The sequence below is a fragment of the Drosophila kikkawai genome, chromosome 3L (assembly GCF_030179895.1).
Source record: "Drosophila kikkawai strain 14028-0561.14 chromosome 3L, DkikHiC1v2, whole genome shotgun sequence".
NCBI lineage: Eukaryota > Metazoa > Arthropoda > Insecta > Diptera > Drosophilidae > Drosophila > Drosophila kikkawai.
Genome location: NC_091730.1, coordinates 10,519,315 through 10,538,529, shown reverse-complemented (window position 1 = coordinate 10,538,529; position 19,215 = coordinate 10,519,315). Strand labels below are relative to the sequence as shown.

At 37.5% G+C, this 19,215-nt stretch overlaps 1 long non-coding RNA gene across 1 annotated transcript; it reads right to left on the bottom strand.

Moving 5' to 3' along the window:
* Positions 1–8,457: 8,457 nt before the first annotated feature.
* Positions 8,458–11,261, bottom strand: LOC138928591 (uncharacterized). The gene is made up of 3 exons (XR_011444995.1): positions 10,945–11,261; positions 10,694–10,875; positions 8,458–10,637 (listed from the first exon to the last, which is right to left on the bottom strand). It is a non-coding gene; the product is annotated as an uncharacterized lncRNA (long non-coding RNA).
* Between the last annotated feature and the right edge of the window lie 7,954 nt (positions 11,262–19,215).

Here is a 19,215-nt window from a genome sequence, read left to right as displayed (position 1 = left end):
TAACAAACAATTTGATCGAGGGATTGCAGTTCGTAGCAGCAGTACCCTTGACTCTGTGACGCCGGCAGGTTGGACAAATCCGTTTAGCCCCGGGACATGGACATAGCGCAAACAAAACCCCAGGCAGTCGGTCGGCTCCCTAAAGGGTCTTGCGACAACAGGAGCACATGTTCCAAAAACAGAGCTGAGCGAAAAATGGAAAATCAGGTCAGCCGAGGCGGCCAGGCAGGCGTCCGATGTAGTTGTAATCGTTAGAAAATTCGAACATATTTGACAGAGCCCAAACGTAAACAAGCACAACTAGGGGGGGGCTAAATGCACAAAAGGGGCTTAGAAGTAGGGTGTGTCAATGTATAATATCGGGGATTTTTTTACACTAGAAAAGGAGGTGGGAAATTTGTAGATTTATTTGCTTTTCAAACATAAGTTTTAGTAGGAAATTAGTTGGACTTACAATTGATTTTTATCTATAAAAATATATTTTAATAAAGAAAAGATAATAAATAATTAATTAAGCTAACAAAATGTTCTCTTTTTAGTTCCAAGCATAAAATTAATATTTCTATTTATTCCAAGGATCTTAACTTTCAATTCCCTTACCAATAAATTGAATCACCCTTCTTAAAATCTGGGGATGTTGGGTTTATGTGTGTTGGTATTATCCTGTCAGCAGTCTCCTAGTGAGAAATGAGCGAAGCGATGAGAGAGTGTGAGTGAAACACATCCAACAGCTTGTTGAGCGATAAAGCAATTAAAAGGAAAATGGGATTTTGCATTTGAAATGTTGTTACAATGCCTCGGCCATTATTCCAGAATCCCAAGCCTCGAACACACACACACAGTTACAGTGGGTGTTGAAAATGGACGAACACTTTGTTGTTTGCACAATAAGCAAGGATGTGCTTTAAGTCCCTCTGTGGAAACTCCCTTAACTGACCTACTTTACAGATGCACAGAGAAGAAGGAACATTATAGCAATGCAGATATTTTCTAAGGATATTTTTGTGTGGGAAATATAAGCAAATAATATTCTGTATAAGTTAAGATTTTCTTTTTTAATTATTAAAATAAATTGTATATCAATAAAATAAGGTTATTCAGGGGAGTAATAAATATCTTAAGCCACATAGTCTTGGTTATAAAAATTGTAGTTAAAATATTAGTTGATAAGACAAAGTTTTTTTTAAAGAAACTATCAAGAAAATACATTTTCTCTTAAATATAAATCATATCTAAGTTATTTTATCACCAAGATTTAAGTCATACATATTTTTTCTTAGTACAGCCTGTGTTCCGCTTTCTATTCTCCGTTCCGAATTCAGTTTTGCTGTCAAGGAGCTCCGTTCTTCATCTTTGTGGCAGCCTTCATAGCCCCCATGGCCCCCGCATTTTTATGCATTTGGCGCAAGTTGAAGTGTTGAGTCGCATATGTGTGTTTGTGGGAGAAAAGGCACTGAAAGCTGCATTCATCTTTTCCAGCGCCGCGATGCAGATAAAGATGAGAGATTGCCTTTGGAATCCCTTTTGCTGAGAAAAAGGAAGAAGAAAAAGGGAGCTGGGAAATGCGCTTGGCTGCACCGAAAGTTTTCATATTTGCCCGCCTCGTCGAACTTTGAGCAGCCAATTTCTGCTATATAGATAAGCAGCGATGAGACACTTTTGACTTCACACGACTTTTCCCCGAGAGCCGAAGAAAAGCTCTCTTGAGGCGGTGGCGACGGCTTACGGAATGATGAACCTGAAAAGGAAAGGGTGCGAAAATCCACACACAGGGAAAATATAAAGGAAAAATAAGCCAAAGTAGAGCTAAAGGAGAGCCAAAAGGATTTTGGGTTTTCAGTCCTTTTACGCTGCTTGGCTTTAAAAAAGAGCTTCTTTAGATATGAAGGAGATAGGGTCATTGAAGTTGGAGTAGGTCTAGGCAGGACATCAGGGAGGTTAATTAGCGAGCAAGGGATTTAGTTTTGAATTTCATGAGAGAATATGTAAAAATCACTTCAAGAAACGTCTCAAAAAACTTCTAAGAAATTAGTTTCTTAAATTGACTTACTTATCTGGCCAAATCCCATTATTTTTAATGCAATAAACACTTATATTTCCTATTCTTTGAATTGTCCTGCCAGGCATTCCCATCACATAACCATCAGCACCACATTTGTTCCATCACACTCTCTCCGGCCAGGGGCCAGCTGGGCCATCATCATCCTTTAGAGTTGGTCCAAAAACCTCGTCGGTCCACACAGCCAAATTGTATTTGTCCTAAACCAGTTGGCCAAGTTGTCCTTTGGCAAAAAAGCAACTGCTGCCAGTAACATTGAAACCCTCTCTGCGAGTCCTTGGCAAACTATAATTTTTATTTGGCCAGCAAAAGCAGTAGACAAACAAACAGACCCGCAGACCAACTAACTAAGATCCCTAATCTCGAGTAAATCCACAATTGTCCTGGCTGCTGTTGTCCTAGCTCCTGCTCCCTGTTTCTGCTGCTGATGTTGTTGTTTTTGCCGCTGTAGTTGGAATGCTAAATTATTTGCACATATGCAAAGTTGGCAAAAAGTGCGAACAAAAGGGGAGAGAGAAAGCAAGACCGAAAGGATGTGCGAGGTTCAAGAGGGGATACTGGCGAGTCCAGGACCTCCAGTCCTGACAATGACTGTGCAAATTTGGTGCAGATACAACAACGGCAGCAATGGAAGCAGCAGCAAGGACAACTAATGCCCGCTGACATGCAAAAAAGGGTAAATGAGTGACAGGACAAAACGAATCGTAGGGTGAGTCCCAGGACCCGCCAAGGGTTAACATTTGCCTCTCCGCCTCGCTTAACCCTCGTTTGCTTTGTCTATACCCGTGCCGAGGACTACACTGAGGGGAAAATATATATTTTTAATAAATTTAAAATAAACGAAAGTAAGAGTTCAAGGTAAATATTAACTATTATTATATTTAGCATTTACCATTTACAAAAAATATATATATTTATCAACATTTTAAGATGATTTATAATTGAAAAATAATAAATTTATACTGTTAAATAAATAAATCAACATTTAAAAAAATCATTCATATGAAAATTTATTAAAATAAATCCATGAAAAATATAAAGAACTACTTTACAGCTTAACTAAAATGTAGAAAAATATTTTAGTACTTTATTGGTATTTCTTAAATATTCCTAAACTACTTTGCTTTAGTTTTTCTTACAGAACTCACATAGTTTTTCCCCCAGTGTCCTGACAACAATGGAGTATTTCATCCATCCCTTTTTGCGCATTTTCGCCTAGTGCTCAGCTCTCGTGTTAAATGCTATGACAATTGCTATAATTGTCAACTGTCAAATGGCATTAACAATTTTTTTGTTGTTGTTGCTTCTGCTGCCGGTGCTCTTTGCTCTTAGCACTTGCCGCTTCAACCCGCTTTTCCTGCTCAATTGTGTGCGTAGGTGTGGAAATTCGTGAATTGGCAAGGGAGGAGGAGGCGGTGGAAAGTGCGATCCTGATAGGGGAACAACAAAAGGGCTTAGGCCTGCACTCACAGCTGGTTGGAAAATGAGATTAGATTAGGTTAGCGCGGGTTTAAGGGGGCGGAAAACGAGGCTGATTAGTGATGGGTTATACGGGGAAATCCCTAAAAGAAGAAAGGAACTGTGATTTCAGCCACTTTGAGTTGACCAAAAGATATGCCTTACACATTTCACCTTTCAAAAGAGACTCCATTAGACGTTCCCATTCACTGTCATCCATCTATCAACAGCAGACAGGAGGAGAGAGACTGTCATCCTGCCAGCCATTGCGGCTCCTCTTAACTTTCACCCATCCTTCGCATATCCTTTCCACGTCTGCCATCTTGTTTGCACTTCGTGCTTTTGCATTCAAATTGCGTTTATTCAAATAGAACCAGAACCGTACACATTTTCAATTATTTTATGCTGATTTCCAGGCATCCCAGATCCTTTGTCTGATACAGCCATAAAGGAAATATATATAAAAAAAAAGCCAAGACAGAAAGGCTCTGGAAAACTTTTTCCAAATTTAATTATGCTAAATCTTAGGCCCGTACTGTTATTGAAAGTCACTCAAGTCATTGGTTGCCAACGAGATTCCGAACATTTAGCTGTCATTCCCATAAAAATGCAAACCATCACGTATCCCTTGATGACACTTGAATGTCACATGTGAGACAGGACGCTGCTGCTGCTGCTGCTACATCTACTGCTGTCCCACTCTTACAGCACTGACATGTCAAAAAGTTTGACATTTAGTGGTTGGCAAAAACTGTCAGGCTTCCGGGGCTGAACTTGACGATGATTGCTCGGTTCGGGTTGGACTTGAAAAAAGTTTTAAGATACAACACCAAGTTCAGGTGGGTGAGTGGAACTAATAAAGTCAGTGGAAGGAAAGTTTAGGCTTAACCCTTTAAGGGATAAGGGGGTGTTTGGGGTTAGTGTGAGTTTTGGTTTTACAATTTTTGGAAAATTGTATAATAAGTTCAGTGGAAATTTGTTTTAACAATTCAAACTAATGTCATGTGGGACTATATATTGTCTAGGTTTTTGTTTTTATCATATTTTTAGTTTATTTATATTTTTTAAATGTTTATTTAATGTAATGTATTATATATTTATATTTATATAGTCAATTTTAATTATTTATATGTATATTATTATTTAAAAAAATAAACTCACATACTTAATTCAAATACTGTGAGTTTTCTGGGGTTAAAAAGGTTAACCAAAGCTTTGCCAGCTTCTAACGAACTTAAAACTTTGGCCTTCCTCTCCTTGGGAATTCCAGACCTCAATTGGAAAGGAAGCGGCAGTAATTTGGCATATTTGAACTTGGCTAAACCCAAACGAATAGAAAACTACCCACACACTTCCGCTCATTGCAACTAAAAACCTCTGGCAAGTCTTCCCACAAAACTACCTTTAATATTCATAGAAATCAGATAATAAATTATGTTTATAACCTCTGCTCTTTGTCCATGTATAATCAATTTTATAACACGATCCTAGATCCCCTCCCTCCAGAAAAATAGAAAAATAGAAAAAAACAACGAAAACAATAGATCGACGTGTGCTTAACACGATATTCGTGTGTTCGAAGGCTTTTATTTTTTTTGTAGCCACTGGCCCAACACTTTGCTCGCAGACAATGTCAAACCCATTTTTACGGGGAAACTGGGACAATACAAAAGGCCGCAGCAGAAGAATAGAAATTGGTAACGAGAAATAGAAATGGAATCATTTTTGTTTGTGTCATCTTTTTGTTCGAGTTTTGTTTTTCTCCTCCGCATTTACAATTTTTTTTTGAGGCTGCATCGCGCCGCGAGACACCGAGTCTGAGTCTTTTGTTTGTTGTTCTTTGTGGGCCCACGTCTTTAAAGGGGAAACTTCCTTTTGTTAAAACTGTATGTATTATCTATGTGGGATATGGCGGAGGAGACGTGATTGCAGCAGCCACAGGTGAAGTGCGTGAGAAATTTTCTTGGTCGATGGTTGTAACCGTTGCCTTAATTTAATGTCTTTTTTGGGCCGTCTTTTGAGGTCAAACAATTGCAAAAATTATATGTTAGAGAGGGCAAGGACAATGGCAAGTGGCTCGGTGGGTGGCCAGCTGGCGCCAGGACCTCCTGTAATTTACAACATAAATGGAAATAAAGTAGTTTGTGCAAGTGCAGCCATAGCTTTCACCCAGTTTTCCAGGAGACTGACTTCTCATGCATTTTTAAGCATTCACATTTCGGCTATATAGTGGGCCTCAGGGCGCTCCTTCCTCCAGAAGTCTTCAGTCCCGTCGAGCTGCTTTCGGGTTATTCATTCAAATATTAATTTTTATATGCTTACAGGTCCAGGTGGCTATACCAGTTGTGTGGGCCAGGCCAAAAGCACAACTCGACTCGACTGCCAGCGCTGCTCGGCAAATTGAAATGTGGAAAAGGCGCTTAATGCGCATATGAAAAATGGAGAAAGGAAATTGCATTTTCTTTCTCTGCCCGGAGTCCCGCCATCTGTGGAGACTCCTTTCCGCTCCGCTCTCAGCTCGGGTCTGGAGTAGGTCAGGCGAGGTTAAGCCCAAACAGAAATGGGTGCATTCAACCGTGAAGGACTTGGCCAAGAGGCAAAAGCCTGAAAATGCATTTCGCTTAACGAGAGCTGGAGTGAACAAAATTATTATTGATAAATACAAGAGCCAGAAGGTAACATATTTTTTATAAATTCAGAAGCAATATAAAAGTGGAATTGTAGAAAATTGAGAATAAATTGATTTAATTACAGAGAGAGTTAGGTTGAATCCTGGAAATCCTAGCAATTGGATCAATAATTTAAGAGAATATATATAGAAATTTATTTTAAAATGTAAATAAAACAAGTAAAATTTACTATTATTAGGGTTTTGTTTAATGATAATTAGATTCTTGGTTAATTCCTGAACTTTTTACCTTAAAAAATCATTTAAAATCGTATTTAAACTCCCCTCAAACTGCCACAAACTAAAGGTAATTCAAAAATCCTTTTATTTTTCACATTCAACAAATATTTTGTAAAAGAAAAATCCGATTGCCTCAGCTATTTCTCCACAAATACAACAATTTTTATTCAAAAGTGGTGTGTGTGCCGAATCGATTGATATGCAAATTCCTTTATAAAAAATTCCTTTATGCTGAATTTCTTTGCCATGTCATTCCTGTGGCTATTATCCCAGATTCCCGACGACTTGACGCATGGCAATTTCCATAATTTCCACAACTTGATGAGCAATTTAAAATATATACACTCGCACACACACACAATATTAATGCAACTTTGTGTTGTCCTCTAAGCGCCGGCCAAACAAATGGCAACAATTTAAGGCAAATTGCTGACTGGGCTCCCCGTGGCGTCCAAGGACCTGCCTGCCGCTGATGCCACGCCTACTTTTACACCTTTTACACCTTGGAAACGGGTTGGGCTTTCGGGCGTGTGTGCACGCAACTGTGCACTTAATGCGGCCAAAACCAAGGACACGCCCCAAAAACTGTGAGCTAAAACCACACACTGGATAGTCTGAATACTGAGTATAAAATACGAAGAAATATTTACCGACTGAAAATCGTGGCAAACAATAACTCAGCGTTAAGTTGAAATGGTCTTTCGCGCTCGCCGTGGCATTTGATTGATGTCCCTCCGCTTTGGACAGCTGCAAAAGTGTAAAATTATGGTAGAAGCCTTGGTTATCAACTGCTGCCTCCTTTGCCCTTCGTGCTCGCTATCCCATTGTAATTTATAATTTTTGGGCTTATTTAGTTAGCGCATTTCCATGCGAGCGGAGTTTCTGATAGCGTCCATTGGCGCTGAGGGTCCAAATTGGGAAAGGTATGGGATATAAGGCGAGGGAACACGCTGGAGAACTCTGAAAATATATATAAAATATATTTAACAATATAATTATATAATATAGGGAATAAGGAACATTTTAAAAATATTTTTATAGTATTAATAGTCATCATATTATGGAATTTTTGGACTTTACGAGATCTTTATTGTTAAACAAATTTAAAAAAATGAAAAAAATATTTTAGAAAAATATTAAAATAATATTTAACAAATGAGAAACTATAAGAAATATAAAATTTAAAATTAGGCACATTTTTAAAGTATTGTTTATATTATTATTAGTTAAATATATAAAGGTATTCCAGCTTTACAGCTGTTAATTCTTAAAAAAATCCCAAAGTCTTCAGAAAAGTAGATAATATAATATTATTATAATATTTTTACATTGTAATTTAACTTACCACAATTTTAAATATATTTATATAATTTTATTTTAAACATTTGTAAAATTATTTAACATTTTATTTCTTTGATTTTCTATTTATAAAATATAAAAAAATATTAATAGCTAAATAACTCAATATTTTTTAGTGCAAATAATATTTTCATTAACCTATAAAACAATAAAACTTAATAAAATATTCACAACCTAATGGTGGGACCATCCCTAAAAAAAGAGTAAAAATATTCCGCCTACGAAATTCAAGATTTCCGTGCTCCTTTTTTTTTCTCCGTTAAACTCTCTTTAAATATGCATGAGCGTGAAATTTTGCACGAAAATATGCCACTAGTGTCAGCAACAACAACAATATAAAGTACAAAAAAATATAAGAAAAAACGACAACAACGTTTATGACAAAATTCCATTTGGAACATGCCCACTTGGTGGCGAACTGGGTGTTTGGGCTAATGACTTCTGGCATCGGGTCCCAGGGCTCCCTCTTGGGCTGTTTTGGAATTTTCATGTGGAATTTGTCATGTGTCAGTATGACTTAAATACCGAGAAAATACTTCTTTTTCGTTTTCTTTTTTTTTCTCCCTGAACAGGAAAAGGAAAGGGGGAAAGGGGAGCTGAGTACCTGACGTCGGCATCACAAATTATGTCGGCTTGGCTTGGCTCTAGAGGTTTACGCCGATGGTTAAAGACTTCGGCGGCGGCGTAGAGGTCAAAATGACTCGGCGGCGGCGGCGTAGTAGTCAGAAAGAATCGGCGGCGGCGGCGTACAGATTTTTTTCAAATTAAATAAAATTAGTATTATTGTATTATATCAGTTTATAACGCCTTTATTAACAATAACAATAAAATGAACATAAGTGAGTAAATTAATTGGGTAAATGAAATGAAAATAAATAAAAATTAAGTAACAAATAAAAATAAACATAAAAATAGCAGTCTTTTTCCTTGACTTGAATAAGTTTCATTCATAATTCACATAATTAATGTTCAGTTTTCAATTCAGTTCATTTTTATCTCTTCAATTTGTAAATTTAAGTTAAACTTTCTTTGCAAGTGTCGTAATTGTCATGTATAAAAATTACTTTATTTACGTTGTGAGGACTGAGCTGCGACCGTTTCTGCGTAATTGTAAGACCAGCAATAGAAAAAACTCGCTCACTTGGAGTGCTCGTTGCAGGAATACACAACACTTTTTGTGCCAGCATCGAAAGTAAGGGCATTGCAGGTGCCTTTTCCTTCCAAAATGTCAATACGTCTTGACATGAAGATAAGCTTAGGAGTAGATGGCATTCAGCTTCCAAATTGTTATCTTTGGTATTGGTCGAATGCCGTTGAGCAAGCTTTAAGATTTTGCTTGCAGAATGAGACTCTTGCTGCTGATCGCTATCTTGTTCAACATCTCCAATCAGCTCTTTAAACATTTTTAACAAAAAATCGTTTCTTTTTAAACTTTGTTTCTCGCAATACTCCAACACACAATCAAGTGAGTTGAATCGCGGATCTAATAGGGATGCGCAGACTAGTATATCCGATATCGGGAACCTTGAATCAAATCTATTTTTTATATGGCTTTTCATGAGAGTCAAAGCAAGCGGCTCATTGTTCTCAGGTTCTTCCAATATTGAGACGATTTCAGTTCTTATCACTAACGCAAGACTTATTGATGGATACAAATCTCCAGACAAAACGGTAACTGCATCTTTAAATTTTTTTAAGAAGTCGCATAATTTATATAAAAGCTGTGCTTCATTTTCTAATAATATTAAATGAGTCTTATTGCTGCTTGTGAGCAACTTATTTAATGCGGCTCTTTGGCACCCAAGACTGTCTAACATTGTTAACACGCTGTGCCACCTTGTTGGGACCGAGTTCTTAAGTGAAACATTTCTCTTGTCCACCAAACTACTTTGTAAGTCATTAGGGTTGTTAATATTCTTGTAAGTTTGCAAGGGAACATCATCTAACGGGCCAAAATCATCATCGTAGTCGACCCATTCATTATCTTCGGATGCCAGCAGTTCTTCTAAATTGTCGATATTTGACAAAACTTCCTTTTGAAGTTCGTCAGCTTGACATCTCAAAACATGTGTCTTGAATCGTAAGGCACTCACAATATTTTTGCACTTCACAATCAAATTTTTAATTTCCGGCTCTGAATTGTAACCATCAACATTTAGCAAATTATGTAGTCCATGTCCAAGGCAGAAGTGGTTTTTTATACACCCCAAATTAATAGCTTTTTTGATATTGCTGCCTTGGTCGGTTACGACATAATTAGATCCCATTTGCAAATTATACATTTGAGTAACTTCTTCCACCTCTGTTAAAATGTTACTTGCCGTGTGCGATTTTGACAAATATTTTGTTTCCAGCGTTAAATGCTTCATCTCAAAATTCGCTGACAGAAAATGGAAGGTGAACGTTATATAACTTCTTCTTCTATAGTTATCTGTCCACAAGTCGAAAGTTAAGGCAAAATGTTTTTGTCCAGATACTATCCGTGTAACTGCTCGTAAAATGCATTCATACACATCGTCTAGTGCAGTTGTTGACAGCGTTTTGTAGTGTGGAATGTCAGCATCAGTTGCCACAACTCTATATTTTTTTAAAAAGTCTTTAAGTCCACTGTGACAAATTATATGAAATGGTAGCAAATCTCTAGCCATCCACAAAGCTAGCTCTCGTCCCAGCGCCCACTTACTATCTTTTGGAGATATAATTGGCGTCGATTTTTTGAAAAAATTTGATATTGATCCACGTGTAGCCAATGAAGTACTCGGACTGTCGATATCTCGAATGTTGTGTTCATTTTTGAGGTGTCGACTTAAATTCCCTGTGGAACAGTTCGTGGAATACGACTGAATTTTAGCACTGAAACAATTTACAAAATCTTACTTGAATCTTAAAAAAAGGAACTTAATTATTACCATGAAAAGATTGTTCTTTCGTCGTCTTTTTTCTGAACATCCAAACATAATCGGCAGAACACCTTGTCCACTTCAATGCAGTTGTTCTCTAATTGCAATGCGCCGAAAAACTCCCACACTTTGCTCTTTCGATTTGAGTAATGGTTGTGTTTAATTGAGTACATACTCAATGGCTGATCCATCTATTTGTTTAGAGAATATTTAATTAATACATATGTTCCTAACACTAGTAATAGTATTTTAAAACTTACTTTGCATATTTACGCACAAAAAACACAGCTTTAGAAAGTAAACCACACCAAATAGCTGTTCTAGAGATGGGACATAGGGAGATGGGAGATGAGACAATCCTAACGATTAATCGATTATTTATATCGAGTATTTGGCCATTTGTATGATTTATTTATTTTTGTTTTTAAGTTATATTAAGAATAATATCACCGAAGGCCGCGCCGGTGCTACGCCGGTGCCGCACCAGCGGCGCGCCGCGGCGCGCCGTTTTTTTCATAATTCGGCGGCGGCGCGTCAAATAAGGCAAAAATCGGCGGCGGCGGCGGCGTGGCGCGGCGGCGTATATGTCTACTTGGCTCTAATGGACTTTGATAAGGTGGCAAAAGGTGAAAAGCTGCAATACGTGGCTAAATTTATGCAAATCCGCCTTTGACCTAAATTAGCACGAAAATTTGTTAGATTAGGCGCTTTTCATTTCCGCTCTGGGAGTAAGAAAAATACACTTTTTTTGGGTGAACCCCCTGAAAAAACATGAACCCAGGCCCATTTCGATTGCCGAAATGGAAGCCAGCTTACAAGCCATAAAAATTGCATGTCCTGGCTGTCGTATGCATGTTGAGGGATGCACTGAAGAAAAATTTTAGTAGGTATAGGTATAATGTAGAAATTAAAGATGTATATTTTCCAATCTTAGAATTTTTTTAAACTATTATATTATATTATATTATATTATGCAATAAAATGTTAAATACTCTAAGGTAGAAATATATTTTCTTGTTTAAACTATAGTTAATATTTTAAATGTAGAAAATAATTTTTAAATATATTAAATAGAGTATAAAAACAAATTCATAGTGCTTTCCTATATAACCTTTCAGTTGTTTTCCTTGAAAAATATTCTTAATAAATACTAATAACATAAATAGCTTTATGACAACTTTTAAATATTACTTTATATATTGTTCTTTAAAATGTATATTAATAATTATAAAAAACGTAATATAAAAATTATTCACCGTGCACTTACTTGGACATAAATGGGAAATGGGAACATTGCTGGGTGCTTTTTAAGTGCAACTCTTTGTATACAACTTCCGTTTGGCGTGTGACGACGTCGCCGCTGCTCACAAGAAATGCAAATTTCTGCACACTCACATATACACACAGATTCTCCAGTCTCACATATAACCCACCATACCATATATATACCCTTATGGCTATGGATTCGAAATCGCAGTCGAGTCAGCGAGCTCGCACGCATTCCATTCCATTAACTTTATCAATGTAAATCACCGAAATGTGTTGGCTCGCTGGCGGTTTTTGGTTTTCGGCTTTTGGTCCTTGGTCGCTTTGTGTTAAGCTCCACCGTACATATATACCACGCCATATAAAATCGAGTGTGGCGACGATAAAGCCAACACGTCTTGGCCGGGAATGCGTGCAGTGTTGGTATTCTGGAGGGGCACTCATAAGTGGGGAGAAAGGCTTTCAGGAGTGCGGTTTCCTGATAGGAAAAACAAATATATCAAGAGTGGAGTAATTTTTAAGTTATTAAGGAGCTGCAAATACTTTAAGGATTTTTTGTTATGAGGGTTAAGGATATTTAAGGAGGGAGTTGGAAATTTAAATTAAGGAAAGTGTTAAAAATGGCTTTAAATGGGGAACTTGTTGGTGTTTTTGAGGTTTCTTACGATTTTATTTTAAATAAATAAATGTGGTTTAATAGATTTAACTTAATGATATTTTTATAATTAAAATTCTATAAATTTTACAATGTATTCATAAGAAAACTCGTTAAAATCTTTATAAACTATCCATATATTACACCAAGTTTCCCAAGCTATACAAGTTTCTCCACCATAAAACTACAATAAAAACTCTCTTCCTTAATTTCCCTACAATCCCTCATAATTAAGACATTAATAGATCTTAAATGATGCACAAAAAAACCTTAAGAAATCAGATTGAGAAACTCCCAAAAGAAACTAACCCCCAGTTTCAAGTCAAACCCCATTTTATTAGCCTATCAACTTTCATTTGATTATCTCAATCAATTTCCAGCATAAAAATATACAAAATAGCTCAAGCCAAATGTATTTACAGCTTGGATATAATTAATTACGCAACAAAAAATGGAAATGTCATAATAAATCTTTATCAAAAATGGGCCGTCAGGGAAATATGACAAATTATGAGCTCAAGTCTCAAGGCACAATAAATCAACAAATCATTTGTGAGAGAATATATACATACACATATTTTTTTGTTGCTCCGCTGTCAGCAATTAGAAATCATTTAATTGCAGTGGCAAAGTCATAAAAAGCCATCGTTGGGGAGTTCATCATCAATAATAATAATAATCAAAGGAAATTTACATGATTTGCCCATAAATCAATGAGAGAGCGGAGAAAGTAAGTGAATATAAGGGTAGGGCATTAATAAGTTAACGTAATTCGATTTTGATGGTGGGGCCACCCCAAAGTTGAAGTTGTGAAATTTAACAATTGCGGGGGGGAAAATCAATAGCCAACAGAAGTTGCCAAAATATCAGAATGCAATTTGCAAGACCCATCAGCAAACCTTTTTGGCTGATTTTCGTGTGTGTTTTAACCCACACCCTCTCTAGAGAGGGTTTCTTCTTATCGTTTTTTTCCAACCCATAAAGCCATATTTCATTCGCTGCCAGTCAAATCGGACAAGCTAGCAGACAGATTGGACCCGGGGTCGGACGAACTGTAGGAATAAGTTTCCAATAAAAACAGGGGGGACGTTGCACATGCCGGTAGGACTACTACTATCTCGTGTAGATACGATTCCGCCCCCGACTTTGGCTCCTTCAAGCCCCCAACTCCAACCCAAAAGTAATTTAACTCCACTTCAGAACTCCCAGCCAGGCAGGCTGGCATTCTGGCACCGGAGGAATCCTCTACGTGGCTGCTGTCACTGATTTTCCGCTTCATATTTTTATATCAACGAATGCCTCCAGAGGGCCGCCGAGATAGAGATGAACCGGAGCGACAAAAATTGTGTTTATTTTTATATATACACACTACATATATATATCATACATATATATCTTATGGGTGTATATCCCTGCTATGTAAATTTCTTCTGGTGGCCCTTCATCTTGCGCCTGTCTGGCAGAGTCGATGGGGGGATTTGTAGCTGACGTGAAAATTGTCAAAAAGGCGCTTAAAGTCTTTGCCTTTCTCTGGGCTCAAATTAAAGAAAATGTTATTTTTAGGCTGACAGCAGAAGGATTGAGTATAGCCAACTCGGTGGCACCTACAAAAGTCGGAGATTGAGGGGTATTCTTTTGGGGTTGAGCTCAACATGCTAATGGTCTGTCATGGGGGGGAAAACTCAAGTGAAAATTGTCGAGGGCGGCCTTGTATTCGGTTACACTTTTCTCACGCCAGATGGATGATGGAGTTCTATATTTGCACCTAAGCATGAAAAATGATTGGGAAAATTCTATGCCGGGAGCAGGATAAATGGAGATTAATTGATGGGAATGAAAATGTACTACAAACTATGGCAAATGATTTTATTTTTTTTAAGGGAAGAGTAAGGCTTGGAGGAGGTATAGTTTAAAGAAAATTTAAAATATAGAAAATCCTTGTGAGACCCTTAAAAATATATAAAATATCTTATAGTAATCCTTTCTATATCTTAAAGATATTTATAACCTGAAACCTAAGCCCCAATGTCACCGAAAGTTCCTAATTTGTTCATGATTGTCCTGTTCTCTGGCGGCTATTTTTACCCAACTGCCTAACTCAATTTTTGTCAACTTGTCGCCTCGGCAAATTATGCAGAACCTATATATATATATATAGTATCTGTAGCTGGGCATAAAAGTTAATCAATGGCATTACATATGCGACATCATCAGCAGAGTTCTCCCTTTGCCAATCGCATTCACAGGTCCCCAAGGCAATCAGTGAAAGTACATTTGATTTTTCGTCCTGTTTTTGTGCCGAGGCAGGCAGAAATCGCTGGACCGTTTTCATTATCGAGAAATAGTTAAATTATCGCCCATGGACCGCATGATTGACAGGCGGACGCCTGATTGGGCAGAGGAAAATTGGTTGGGGTAACTATTTCCCATTTACCATTTCCCCATTTTCCCAGTGTGGGACAGTGGTCAGTTTTTATGTCCATCTTATCGAAGTCTCGTCGGGATGTGCGGGCCCAGTGGACCATCATAAACTGACCATCACTTTGATTTTGTCATTGTAGAAAAAAAAGGGAACAAGGGGACAAGGGTGGGTGGTCATTTCTTCCTCAAACTGACCCTTTCCTAATTTGTTTTCTATTTGGTACTAATTTCTTAATTTAGTGAAGCGTGGCAGATCGATGCTGGTGTGTCCATTGATTAAGGGGAGAGAGAGGGTCGCCAGGCGTTCCCAAGTTGCTAATAAAAGTTTAATTTGGATTCTAAATTAAAGTGGTTTGTGATTGGACTTTAATTTAGATTAGTTTTCTAAACGTTTCATTAGTAAAATGGTAGGCTCAGTTTGGTATTGTTTTTATTCAATAGAAACCTCCATCTTTCAGATACTTTTTGTAGATAAATATTTCATAAATTATAATAGGTTTATAAGACAAACCTTTTTTACCTTAAATATATTTTTAAAAATTAAAAAAAATATATATTACCGACCATAATAACATTTAATTTCTTCCAGTTCAATGCCAAACGTGATTTCATTACGATTACCAACTTTGGCAACCTGTGAGCCCCGCCCTCTTCTGCTTTTCTTACTTCGTGTTCAAATAACTTTCGTTATCTTCACTTTTACCTTTGTGAGAATCAAAATTGCAAGAGTGCAGCTGGGAAAAATTTTTTAATTAAAATTCACAGACGCAGACACACCCACTCCCACACCACAAACACACACACACACCTTGAAGCTCTCCTCCTGAGCACATCCTTGCACATATGCTCTTTTGAGTATTTTACCTGGAACGTGAGCCAATTATCGGGATTGAAATTCGGAGGTAAGGAAAAGGGAAGCTTAAGCCTTCGACACTTTGTGTTGAGCTCGTGAGCAATTCAAGTTATTAATCAGATTTTTCAAATCGCCAGCATGCAACGTCACCAGCCCCATTGTGATCATGATCTTATATAAACAGGAAACGCAACTTGGCTGCAATTTCCATTTATAAGCCCGGCTAAGCCGCTTATCTCCCTACCCCAAAAATCCCGACAAATTGGCTGCACATGAATGGTAGGGAAGAGGGAGACGATGACGAGGACAATGCCAGCCAAAATGTCAAAGTCAAACTTGCCAGACACGCGGCTGGTTAAGGTTGAAAGGTAAAGGTAAGAAAAGGTGAGGTAAAGGCACAGAGCTGACATTGATTGGGCTTCTCTTACGGAGTTTCAGATAGACATTTTTTGTGTTCAAGAATTACGACTTTGAAGCTGGGAAATATTTCATAATTCTTTTAATATCAATCAGTTCTTAAGGCACTGAGAAAAAAAATATTAGAAATTGTATGGGAGAAGAAAAATACTACTTTAACCATCGAAAAGAAAACTTTAAATAATGTTTTATTCTGGGAAAAAGGCTCTACATTTTACCTGTATCAGAAAGAAGGTCAACAATTTATTTGTATTTATATTTTTAATATTTTTAATTTTTATTAAGAGGGGTTAATATTTTTTCCCTGTGCCCCTGCCTGTCACAACGTTCCTATTGACAATGACTCAATTTTATTCCCTATTTTCCCTGCTGTCAGCGTTAATAAAAAATGCAGCTACTGCGAGGGATGCGGGCTGTCTACCTACCTACATACCTTCCGATCGACCATCGTTTTGACTGCTTTATTTACGAGATTTCCACGGTGGTGATGGTGGTGGTGGAAAATGCAGCTCTAGCTCTCAATAAAAAAATCAAATTTCACTTGATGGAAAAGCAAAAGTTAATTGCCTGACAGGAGCAACCAACAACAATTGCATTCATTTATCATGCTTAAAGTTTTGCATTGAACGCGTGCAGGCGCAATTTACGGAGAAATAATGAAACCCCGAACCCAAATTCTGGGCGTGCCAAAACGAACGCCTTGGGTGGTATCAAAATATATATAAAAAAAATACAAATAAAAAAGAACAGAAACTCCACGGAGAGAGCTCTCAGCGGGCGGTCACTCTAATTTTTTACGTGACATCGGCATTAACAAAAGAACAAAGAAAATAAACTAAGTGGTGGGTGGATGGGGGGGGGGGGGGGGGGGAAAGTCCTGCTCCTTTGCCAGCGATTACAAATCAGCGAGAAGGCGCCAAAAAGTATTCAGTGCCAGACAAAAATCAAAGTGAAATCACTTTTTGCCCAGCGAAATGCGGAATTGCCTTGGCATGTAATTGAATGGGCGTGGGTGGCTTCCACAGGGACGTGCAAATTGCAAAAGGATCAAGAATGTTAAGGATATGAACTAGAGGAGAGGGACTTGAAGTTTTGAGATTATAAGAAAGTTCAGTTTGCTGCTGGAGGGGAGAATTATGATTAAGTTTTTCAGGAAAGTTTTTATAATTTAAAAAAGGGGATAACTTAATAATCTTTCAGTTTTATGAACAAAGCTCAGTAAAAATAAATATTTTAAAGGCTTTATTAATCTGTCAAGAATTTTCAATTACTTCTAATAATTTAAACATTAAGTTTATTATTTTTTAATACATTTTTCACTTGAATTAATAAACCTAAAACATAGTTCCTTCATTTTCCTAAGTAAACATTTACAAACCCACCTCGAAACCTTGCAAAACCTTGACTGTCCATCCTAGATGTTCTGCTCCTCCCTTATATCCTTCTATATATTTTTTCTTGTTTTTTTTTTTTGGCTCTCCTTTTCCGCTCTGTCTGTCAACCCATTTCCTGCCGCCAATAATTAAAGTAATTGCTACATTTCTGCCACTTCCCTTTGTAGGATCTCCGCCCTGCCGCCACTTTTCCCGGTGGAGAAGCCAGCTCTACTCCTTCCATATCCTGGCGCAGTGTCTTTGCCAAAAAGGAAACTATTTTAAAAAGGCAAAACTACTTTGGCTTTAATTGCAACTAGCCGAACTCATGGCCACCATCACCCCCGATCCTTGGTCTTAGTGCTTCCACAGCCATTACCACTCCCCGGGGCTGTCCAATTGTCTAAATGTCTGACAACATTGTAGTCCTTGCCGCCCAGCAATGTGGGTCCTGAGTGTAATGTCCTTTCTATGCTCAGTACTCTGGTCTTTGTAGTAGGAGGTCCTGTGTGTAGGGGCAGTGGCAAGCTATAGCTACATTGTGCTTCCGTTTGCATGCAAGTCCACTAAGCTGCTTAAGTTTGGCCTCCAAGCAGAGAAGTGCACTGGGAAAAATAATATTTCAGAAAAATATATAAATATAAATAAGGATTGGAAACTTACAAAGTCTTAAAATATTTAGAAAAATCGGAAAACTTTAAAAACCAATTAAACCTCAAAGTATTTTAAGCTTGGAAATATTTACTTTATCTTATGAATAATAATACCTTTATATATATTCTTTATTTTATATTTTTTATATATTTTATATTTTATTTAACAATATAGTTTTTTATTAGTTTTCTAATATGAAAATCTATAGAATAACTCAGTTAACAAAAAAGTACTATAATTTTCTTATTACCTCCTGCAATTTTATCCCCATTTCTCTCAGTGTAAGCCGAGACTGGAAGTGAACTCTGTGCGTGTTAATGATGGCTTGAGCTGCCATTTGTGGCCTGTTGTGTGTTTGGTCCAGGGGCACGTTAAAATCAATGTCACCGCGCTGCTGTTTGCTGTTTGTTTTCGGTTAACATTCCTTGGTTCCGCTGCCATTTCCTCGTTGCCTTCAACTACTCTCTCCGCCACCCTGTCGCCTCCCCCATTGGAAAAACCACCGTCTGTGATTTCCCTGGCCGTTGTAATGGCAGCCGCTGCAATTTTCCTCTGCCAAGCTGCAAAAGTTTCGAGGCAAAAAACGAAAAACAGAAAAGTTTTTCACTTAAACTTCGCCGCAATGCAGCAGAGGAGAGTTCCTGTACAAAAAAGAGGAGTAAGAGCAGTTCCTGGCCTGGTCCTGGAATAATGGGTATTATTACTTTTAAATTGTGTTGGTGACGCACAACGGAAGTGGATCGTGGATTCTTTATTGATACGGTCATGGATTTCCCCCAAAGAAAATAATGCGGTTAAACTTTACTCATAACTGAAGGGATTCCGGAGCTACCGATTTGTTTGCATTTCTTCGATGAATAAAGTTTTGAAATTAACATTGAGAGACCTAGAA